Source organism: Capricornis sumatraensis, chromosome 1 (genome assembly GCF_032405125.1).
Source record: "Capricornis sumatraensis isolate serow.1 chromosome 1, serow.2, whole genome shotgun sequence".
In the NCBI taxonomy this organism is placed as follows: Eukaryota; Metazoa; Chordata; class Mammalia; order Artiodactyla; family Bovidae; genus Capricornis; species Capricornis sumatraensis.
Window position 1 is genome coordinate 236,023,508 of NC_091069.1, and position 11,681 is coordinate 236,035,188.

An 11,681-nucleotide genomic window follows, 5' to 3' on the forward strand; every position below is an offset into this window, starting at 1 on the left:
CCCTTGTGTTGTTGGAAAAGGGTGTTTGTCATGACCAGTGTGTTCTCTTGACAAAACTCTGTTAGCCTTTGCCCTGTTTCATTTTGTACTCCAAGGCCAAACTTGTCTATTACTCCAGGGATCTCTTACTTTCTACTTTTGCTTTCCAATCCCCTATGATGAAAAGAGCATCTTTTTTGGTGTTAGTTCTAGAAGGTCTTGTAGGTCTTCATAGAACTGTTCAACTCCAGCTTCTTCAGCATCAGCGGTTGGGACACAGACTTGATTTACTGTGATACTGAATGGTTTGCTTGGAAATGAATAGAGATCATTCTTTCATTTTTGAGACTGCACACAAGTATTCCATTTTGGACTCCCGTGTTGACGATGATGGCTACTCCATACCTTCTAAGGTATTCTTGCCCACAGTAGTAGATACAACAGTCATCTGAATTAAATTTGCCCACTCCCATCCATTTTAGTTCTCTGATTTCTAAGATGTTGATGTTCACTGCTGCCATCTCCTGCTTAACCATGTCCAATTTTCCTTGATTCATGGACCTAAAATTCCAGGTTCATACGCAATGTTGTTCTTTACAGCATCTGACTACTTTTACCACCAGACACATCCACAACTGAGCATCGTTTCTGCTTTGACCCAGCCTCTACATCCTTTCTGGAGCTATTTCTCTGTTCTTCCCAAGTAGCATATTGGACACCTACCATCTGGGGGGAGGCTCACATTCCAGGGTCATATCTTTTTGCCTTTTCATACTGTTCATGGGGTTCTCACAGCAAGAATACTGGAGTAGTTTGCCATTCCCTCCTTCAGCGGACTGTTTTGTCAGAACTCTTCACTATGACCTGTCTATCTTGAGTGGCCCAGCACAGCTTGGCTCATAGCTTCATTGAGTTATGCAAGGCCCCTTGTCATGACAAGGGTGTGATCCATGAAAGAATTCATATCACTAAGATGGTTATATTCAAAAAGATAGATAACAAGTGTTGGTGAGAATATAGAGTAATTGGTACCATTATGCATTACCGTTATGAATGTTAAATGGTACACCCATTTTGAAAAATAGTTTGGTAGGTCCTCAAAAAGTTAATCATAGAATTAACATATAATCCAGTAATCTGACTTCATTCCACACAAGAGAAATGAAAGCATATATTCATACAAAAATCTATACACATAGCATAATTATGCTAAGGATGAAAAAATTTATTTGAAGCCCATTATAAAAGATTTGGGTTTCCTAAGCACAGAGTCCTTTGACTTTCACACCAACCCACTGCAAGGGCAGCATCCACCTCAGCCAGCTATGTCATCCCCATGGCTCTTGCAGAGCAGGGGAAGGGGAACTAACTGAAGCTTGCACAAATTACTGAGTCCTGAGTAATACAGTCATTTGTCTCTGATCTAGGAGTATCTTATCTTATCGTAAGGAGTATCATATCTTTTGCCAGCTTCCATGAGACAGTGACAGGCTCACTTGTGAGCTTGCAAGTCAAGTAAAACCTTAGAACTTCCCAGTTCTTGACAGAAAGATCTTCAGGCAATCAACTGAGTAAATGGTCAGGGAGACCACAGGAAGAGTAAAAAGGTGCCATATACACACATATCAACTCATTATGTCATTCACATAAAACATATACAAAGCTATATATCAGTTATATCTCAATTTTTAAACAAAGTTAGACTAGCTTCATTTTCAGACACAGTCAGGGACTCTAAGGGGTTGAGGAAAGCTTTTATCTCCCTTACACTGGCTTCTTTCACTTAGCATGTTTTCAACGTTTCCACAGTGTGGGAACTCTTCCTACAAACTATGCAACTGCTCTGTAAATTTAAAATTACTTCAAATTTTTAAAGTTTATTTAAAAACATAAAATAAGGAAGGTCAGACATGACCTTATTTTACCCCCTCTTCCCTCAAAGAAGAATATTACATAATAATAAAGGGGTCAATTCTCTAAGAAGTCATAATGATTATCAATGTATATGTGCCTAATAAGAGAGCGTTATATACTTGAGACAAAACTGATAGGCCTACAAGGAGAAATAGAAGAATTCACTCTTACAGTTAGAGACTTCAACATCCCTCTATCAGAAGTGGCCAGATCCAGCAGGCAGAGAATCAGTAAGGAAATACCTGAACTCAACAGCACCACCAGTCAACTGGCTATAATTGACATCTATCGACTACTTCAGGCAAAAACAGCATAATTCATATTATTCTCAAGTTCACATGGAACACTGATCAACAGAACACATTCTGGACCATCAAATACACATAAACACATTTTAAAATAGAAAACATTCAATGTATGTTCTCTGATGATGAAGGTATCAGTAACAGAAAGGTTGTCAGAAAATTCCAAAAATAATTGGAGATTAAACAACATACTTCTAAATAACATACAGGTTATAGACAAAAATCACTAAAAAAAATTTTAACATTTTGAACTAAATGAAAATACTATTTATCAAAATTTGTGGGATACAGTAAAAGCAGTGCTTAAGGGAAATTTATAGCACTGAATGTATATGTTAGAAAAGAAAAAAGATCTAAAATCAATATATAATCTTGATATCTTTTCTATGTCATTTTATATATCATTTTTATATATAATCTTTTATATATGATCAAACTAGAAAAAGGAGGGCAAATTAAATCCCAAGTAAGCAGAAGAGAATAGAAATTGGAGCAGAGATCAATGAAATTGAAAATAGGAAATCAACAGAGAAAATCAATAAGCCCAAAGCTGGTTTTTTAAAATATCAATAAAAACTTATAAGCCTCTAATCAGGCTAAGAAAAAAGAAGAGAAGATATAAATGACTTATATCAGAAATTAAAGAAGAGACATCATTACAGCACACAGGGACATTAAAAGGATAATAATGAAACATTATAAATAATTATATGCCTATAAAGTTGATAACCTAGATGAAACAGACCAATTCCTTAAAATCTACAATCTGCCAAAACTCACACAAGAAGAAATGTACTGAAATATGTTCAGAAATATCTGAATAGACATGCATCTATTAAAGATACTGAATGTATAATTAATAACCTTGCCCAAAAGAAAGCACTAGGCCCTGAAAGGCTCAAATGTTTGGTGAGTTGTACCAAACATTTAAGAAAGATAGTAAACCAATTCTCTATAATCTCTTCCAGAAGATAGAAGCCAGTGGACTATTTTCTAACTCATTCTATGAGGCCAGCAGTAACATAACACCAAAACCAGATAAGGACATTACAAGGAAAAAAGAATACTACAGACTATATTTCTCATGAATAGGAATGCAAAAATCCCCAACAAAAAGTTAGCAAATAGAATCCCCCAATGCATAAAAAAATTATATATCACAACCAAGTAGGATTTATCCCTGGTATGCAAAACTAGTTCAACATTTGAAAATTAATTAATGTAATACATCACATAAACAGGCTAAAAAAGAAAAATCACACGACTATAGCTGAAGATGGAGGAAAATTATTTGACAAAAATCTAACCCATTCATGATTCTTTTCAAGTTAAAGCAAATCAGGAATAGAGGAGAAATTCCTTTATTTACAAAAACATCTAACATCATACATAAACCTACACCTAACATCATGAGAATCTAGAAGACTTCCTACTAAGTAAGGTCAGGATCAAGGTAAGACTATCCCCTCACCACACCAATTCAACATCATACTAGAAGTCCTAGCTAATGCAATAAGAACTCCCCCAAAGGAAAATAAAAGGTATATATCCTGGGAAATAAGAAATAAAACTGTCTTTGTTCTCAGATGACACGACTGCCTATGAAGAAAATCCCAAAGAATCAACAAAACATCACAGGAACTAATGAGCAATTATAGCAAGATCAATATAGAAGAGCCAATCATTTTCTTATATGCCATCAATGAACAAATGGAATTGGAAATTTAAAACATAATGCCATTTGAAGTGAAGTGAAAAGTGAAAGTGAAAGTCACTCAGTCATGTCCAACTCTTCGCGACCCCATGGACTGTGGATGGAGTGAGTAGCCTTTCCCTTCCCCAGGGGATCTTCCCAGCCCAGGGATCGAATCCAGGTCTCCCGCATTGCAGGTGGATTCTTTATCAGCTGAGCCACAGGGGAAGCCCCAGAATACTGGAGTGGGTAACCTATCCCTTCTCCAGCGGATCTTCCCGATCCATAAATCAAACCGGGGTCTCCTGCATCGAAGCCGGATTCTTTACCAACTGAGCTATCAGGCAAGCGCAATACCATTTACATTGGCACCAAAAAAAAGAAAGAAAGAAAGAAAGAAAAGAAATACTGAGGTATAAATCTAACAAAATATCTATTAATATATTAAAAACATGAACAACCTGATTTAAAAATTGGCAAAAGAGCTGAATAGACATCTCACAAAAGAAACTATACAGATGGCAACTAATCATATGAAAACGTGCTTCCAAATCATATGCCATCAGAGAAGTGAAAATTAAAACAACAGTGATGTACCACTACCTATCAATTAGAATGGTGAAACTCTAAACCACTATCACCACCAAATGCCAGCAAAGATCTGGAACGCTCGTTCATTGATGGTGAGAATGCAAAATGGTACAGTTTGGCAGTTCCTTACAAGACTAAACGTATTCTTACTATGTGATCCAGCAATTTCACTACTTGGTATTTACCCAAAGGAGTTCAAAAATGCAAGTCCAGGACCTCCCTTGCGGTACAGTGGGTAAGAATCTGCCTACCAATCTGTATGTGGGAGGTACAGATTTGATCCCTGGGTCCAGGAGGATTCCACATGCTGCGGCGCAACTAAGTCCCTGTGCCACAACTACTGAGCCCGCATGCAGCAGCTACTGAAGCCCACTAACCTAGAGCCTGTGCTCCACAACAAGAGACCACCACAAGAAGGCCACACACCACAACAAAGATTTGCCCTCAATCTCCGCAACTAGAGAAAGCCCGTGCACAGCAACAATAACTCAGCACAGCCAAAAATAAATAAATAAATGCGAAAAAATGTAAGTCCACACGAAGACCTGCATTCAGATATTTATAGCCACTTTATCCAAAACTGATGAAACTTGGAAGCAACCAAAATTTCCTTTAGTGAGTGAATGGATAAATAAACTACAGTACACCCATACTATTCAATAATAAAAATAAATGAATTATCAAGCCAAGAAAAGACCTTAAATACCTATTACCAAGTGAAAGAAGCCAATCTTAAAAGGCTGCAAATTGAATAATTCCAACTATATGACATCCTGCAAAAGCAAAATTATGGAGACCATGAAAAGATCAGTGATTGCCAGGGGTTAGAAAGGAGGGAAGGAAGAATAGGCAGAGCAGAGAATTGTTAAGACAATGAAACCATTCTGAATGATACTATAATGATGGATACATGCATTTGTCAAAACCCATAAAAGTATAAAAATAAAGATACCTAATGTACACTATGAACTTTGAGTGATTATGCTGTGTCAGTGTAGGTTCATCGACTGCAACAAATGTACCACTCCGGTCCAGGAGGTTGATATTTGGGGAGGCTATACAGGCTGGGAGCAGTATATGAGTTGTTGTTCAGTTGCTCAGTCGAGTCTGACTTTTTGCAATCCCATCGACTGCAGCACACCAGGCTTCCCTGTCCTTCACCATCTCCCGGAACTTGCTCAAACTCACATTCAATGAGTCCGTGATGTCATCCAATCAGCTCATCCTCTGTCATCTCCTTCTCCTCCTCCCTTCAATCTTTCCCAGCATCAGGGAGAACTCTTCTTAATTTCTACTCAATTTTGCTGTGAACCTAAAACTATCCTAAATAATTAAATCTATTATTTAAAAATGCAATAAACATATTCTCTCATTTGTTCTCTTAATTTTCTTATAAGACAAAAGATTGTATAATGCAATAATTTTAACACTATATTTTTGGATTCATAACACATACAGTTGACCCTTGAATAACATGGGAGTTAGAGGCCCCAATCCCTACAGAACTGAAAATCTGCATACAGTTGGTCCTCCATATCTGCACTTCCACATCCAAAGAGTCCATCAACCCCAAAATGTGTGGTAATCTAGTACATATTTATTGAAAAAAGCCCATGTATAAAGGGAATCATGCAGTTCAAACATATTATTCAAGGGTCAACTGTATAAATATAATACAGATGAGAGTATAGAACAAAGAAGAGGGAATGGAATTACATTAAAGCCAAGTTTCTATATACTACTGAAATAAAGTCAGTATTAATTTTAAGTAGATTGTGATAAGTTAAGATGCATATTGTGGCCCCCAGATATCAAACACAAAGAAAATAACAAAGTAACACAGTTTAAAAATCAATTGATTAAAAAATAAATTTTAAATGACACACACAAAAAATGTTTAACACAAAAGAAGTCAAGGAGCAACAGAGGAAAACAAGAGAGAGAAGTCAAGGAGCAACAGACGAAAACGAGAGAGATCAATTAGAAAACAAATATTAAAATTCTAAGTGCAAATTAAATCATATCAGTGATTACCATAGATATCAATGGTCTACATATACCAAACTAATGGTAGAAACTGTTAGAATGGATGAAAAAACAAGATCCAATGATGTATTGTTTATAAGAGGCACACTTAAGATCAATAGTTATAAATGGATGTCTTAATAATTCATTCTCAATAATTGACATAACAATTAGAAAATCATCAAAAATAGAAAACACTTGAACACCACTATAAACCAGCTCAAACGTAATATATATGGAACACTCTATCCAATGAAAACAGAATACACATTCTTTTAAGGTACGCATGGAACATTCTCCAGGATAGAACATATGCTAGGGCATAAAATAAGTCTCAGTAAATTGTAAAAAAGCTGAAATCATACAAAGTATGTTTTCTGAATGAAACAGAATTACTATAAATAAACAACAGAAAGAACACTAGACGTTTTCCAAATATGTATAAATTAAGCACCTCACTTCTAAATATCCATGAGTTAAAGAAGAAACCAAAATGAAATTGGAAAATATATTGCCTGGGCAAAAACAAAATTTAAAGAATTATAGAAAATATTATAAAAATCTTTATGGCAACAACAGGTAACCTAGAGGAAGTGTACATAGTCCTGCTGCTGCTGCTGCAAAGGCACTTCAGTCGTGTCTGACTCTGTGCGACCCAGTAGACAGCAGCCCACCAGGCTCCCCCGTCCCTGGGATTCTCCAGGCAAGAACACTGGAGTGGGCTGCCATTGCCTTCTCCAATGCATGAAAGTGAAAAATGAAAATGAAGTCGTTCAGTCGTGTCCAACTCTCAGCGACCCCATGGACTGCAGCCCACCAGGCTCCTCCGTCCATGGGATCCTCCAGGCAAGAGTACTGGAGTTGGGTGCCACTGCCTTCAAGACACAAATTACCAAAACTGACATAAGAGCAGATAGAATGTACAAATAAACCTACCATGTAGGCTCCTCTGTCCATGGAATTTTCCAGGCAAGAGTACTGGAGTGAGTTGCCATTTCCTCCTCCAGGGGATCTTCCTGACCCAGGGATCGAACCAGGGTCTCCCACATTGCAGGTGGATGCTTTACCATTTGAGCCACCAGGGAAACCCAAAAATTGAATTAACAACTTAAAATCTTCCCACAAAGAACACTCATTTCAAATAGACTCATTAGTGAATTATATTAAATGATTTTAAAATAAATAGGCTTCCCTATCCATCACCAACTCTCTCAGTTCTCTCAGACTCACATCCATCGAGTCAGTGATGCCATCCAGCCATCTCATCCTCTGTCATCCCCTTCTCCTCCTGCCCTCAATCCCTCCCAGCATCAGAGTCTTTTCCAATGAGTCAACTCTTCACATGAAGTGGCCAAAGTACTGGAGTTTCCACTTTAGCATCATGCCTTCCAAAGAAATCCCAGGGCTGATCTTACTTAGTGCTAAAAGGATACTATTGACTTCCCCACTAAGATCAGAAAATTACATCCATAAAGGCTATGGGTGTAATGCACAGCAAAGGGGAAAAAACAAAGAAAGGAATAAGGCAAGAATTTCACTATTGCCACTTTCATGAAACATTTCACTGGAAGTGCTAGTCAGTACAATAAGGAAAGAAAAATAAATTGAAGGCATCCAAATAGGAACATGAGTACTAAAAACCTATCCTTGTTCTCAAACGACAGTATCTTACATGTATAAAATCCTAAAGAATACACAAAAAATCTTCCAGAATAACAATTATAGCATGGCTTCAGGACTTAAGATCCATGTAGAAAAATTAACTATATTTCTATACACTAACAACAAACAATATGAAAATGAAATTAAGAAAATAATTCTGTGCACAGTGAAGGAAATAGTAGTTGATACAAGTGGACAACCTACTGAATGAGAGCAAGTATTTGCAAATTATATGATGTATATAGGGTTCAGTTCAGTTCAGTTCAGTCGCTCAGTCGTGTCCGACTCTTTGTGACCCCACGAATCGCAGCACGCCAGGCCTCCCTGTCCATCACCAACTCCCAGAGTACACTCACACTCACGTCCATCGAGTCAGTGATGCAATCCAGCCGTCTCATCCTCGGTCGTCCCCTTCTTCTCCTGCCCCCAGTCCCTCCCAGCATCAGAGTCTTTTCCAATGAATCAACTCTTCACATGAGGTGGCCAAAGTACTGGAGTTTCAGCTTCAGCATCATTCCTTCCAAAGGAATCCCAGGGCTGATCTCTTTCAGAATGGACTGGTTGGATCTCCCTGCAGTCCAAGGGACTCTCAAGAGTCTTCTCTAACACCACAGTTCAAAAGCATCAATTCTTCGGTGCTCAGCCTTCTTCACAGTCCAACTCTCACATCCATACATGACCACAGGAAAAACCATAGCCTTGAATAGATGGACCTTAGTCGGCAAAGTAGTGTCTCCGCTTTTGAATGTGCTATCTAGGTTGGTCATAACTTTTCTTCCAAGAAGTAAGCGTCTTTTAATTTCATGGCTGCAATCACCATCTGCAGTGATTTTGGAGCCCAAAAAAATAAAGTCTGACACTGTTTCCATTGTTTCCCCATCTATTTCCCATGAAGTGATGGGACCGGATGCCATGATCTTCGTTTTCTGAATGTTGAGCACTAAGCCAACTTTTTCACTCTCCTCTTTCACTTTCATCAACAGGCTTTTTAGTTCCTCTTCACTTTCTGCCATAAGAGTGGTGTCATCTGCATATCTGAGGTTATTGATATTTCTCCCAGCAATCTTGATTCCAGCTTGTGTTTCTTCCAGTCCAGCGTTTCTCATGATGTACTCTGCATATAAGTTAAATAAGCAGGGTGACAATATACAGCCTTGACGTACTCCTTTTCCTATTTGGAACCAGTCTGTTGTTCCATGTCCAGTTCTAACTGTTGCTTCCTGACCTGCATACAGATTTCTCAAGAGGCAGGTTAGGTGGTCTGGTATTCCCACCTCTTTCAGAATTTTCCACAGTTTATTGTGATCCACACAGTCAAAGGCTTTGGCATAGTCAATAAAACAGAAATAGAAGTTTCTCTGGAACTCTCTTGCTTTTTCCATGATCCAGCAGATGTTGGCAATTTGATCTCTGGTTCCTCTGCCTTTTCTAAAACCAGCTTAAACATCAGGAAGTTCACGGTTCATGTATTGCTGAAGCCTAGTTTGGAGAATTTTGAGCATTACTTTACTAGCATGTGGTTAATATCCAAATATATAAACAGCTCATACAACTCAATATAGCAAAAAACAAACAACATAATAAAAAAACATGAAGAAGATCTTAATAGACTTTCCAAAGAAGACACAGAGATGGCTAACAGACACAGGAAAAGATGCTCAACATCACTACTTATATGAGAAATGCAAATCAAAACAACAATGAGATATCACCTTACATCTATCAGAATTACTATCACCAAAAAGTCTATAAACAACAAATGTTGGTGAGGATGAAAAGCAAAGGGAACTGTAGTACACTGTTGGTGGGAATGTGGATTAGTGCAGACACTATGGGAAACATTATGGAGGTTCCTAAAATTACTAACAATAGAAATATCGTATGATCCAGCAATTCTACTCCTGCTTATATATCTAAAGTAAACAAAAATGCTTACTCAAAAGAAATAGGCACCTCATTGTTCATAACAACACCATTTACACAGCCAAGATGTGGAAGAAATTTAAGCGTCCATTGACAGATGAACAGATAAAGAAAATGTGGTATATATACACAGTGGAATATGACTCAACCATAAAAAAGAATAAAATTCTGCAAGTTATAACAAGATGGAGGGACACATAGAGTATTATGCTTAGTGAAATAAGTCAGAAAGAAAAAGACAAATCCTGTATGTTTTCACTAAATAAAACAAACAAGTGAATATAACAAAATAGAAACTGACTTAACTATATAGAGAAAAAACTCACGGTAACAGTGCAGAGAGAGAAAGGGGATGGTCAAGATTGGGGTAGGGAATTAGAAGCCAAAACTACTATGTATAAAATAAATAAGCTATAAGAATAAAGTTACAGCACAGGGAATATGGCCAATATTTTATAATAACTTTCAATAGAATATAATCTATTAAAAATTGGATCACTATGTTGTACACCTGAAACTAATATAATATAGTAAATCAACTATTTTTCAAGTTTAAAAAATCCAATCGCAATACCACCCAAAATGATAAACTGCATAGGAATAATTTTAACAAAACAAGTGTAAGGCTTATATACCACCAACAATAAAACATTGAGGAGATTAATTAAAGAAGATCTAAATAAATGGGGAGACATTTATGATTCATGGTTGTAATCATGATCATATTTAAGAGACTCAATACTGTCAATACAGAAATTCTTCCCAAAATTGATTTGTACATTCAGCATAATCCCTATGAAAATACAGCAGATATATCAGAAATTGACAAACTGATCTTAAAATTCATATGGAAATACAAGGGACCTGGAATTACCATGACAATATTTTAAAAGAAAAAAGTTGAAGGACTTATACTTCTCAGTTTAAATCTTACTCAGAAGATACAATAATCAAGACAGTGCAGTACTGACATAAGAACAGTCATACAACAATCTCCATAATAAAAGGCCTAAAGACTCCACACAAAAACTTATAAATAAACTCAGCGAGGCAGCAGGATACAAGATTAACATATAGAAATCAGTTCCATTTCTTTACACTAACAATGAAATATCAGAAAGGGAATGTAAAAAAAATAAAATACCTTAATAAACTGCACCAAAAGATAAAATAAAATACCTAGGAATAAACCTGAGTCAAGGAGGTAGAAAACTTATATGCTGAAAAATATAAAACATTAATAAAGAGAATTAAAGACAATTCAAAGAAATGGAAATACACCCCATGCTCTAGGAGTAGAAGCAGCAATACTGTTAAACTGTCATACTATCAAAAGCAATCTACATATTTAATGCAGTCCTTATCAAATTGTCCAGGGCATTTATCAAAGAACTAGAACAAATGGTCCTAAAATTTATATGGAAATATAAAAGATCCAGAATTGCCAAGCAATCTTGAAAAAAAAAAAAAAAAAGCAAGAAGCATAACCCTCCCAGACTTTGGATAATACTATAAAGCTACAGTAATCAAAACAGGGTAGAGTTCCACAAAATTAAACATACAGATCAATGGAACAGAATAGAGAGCCC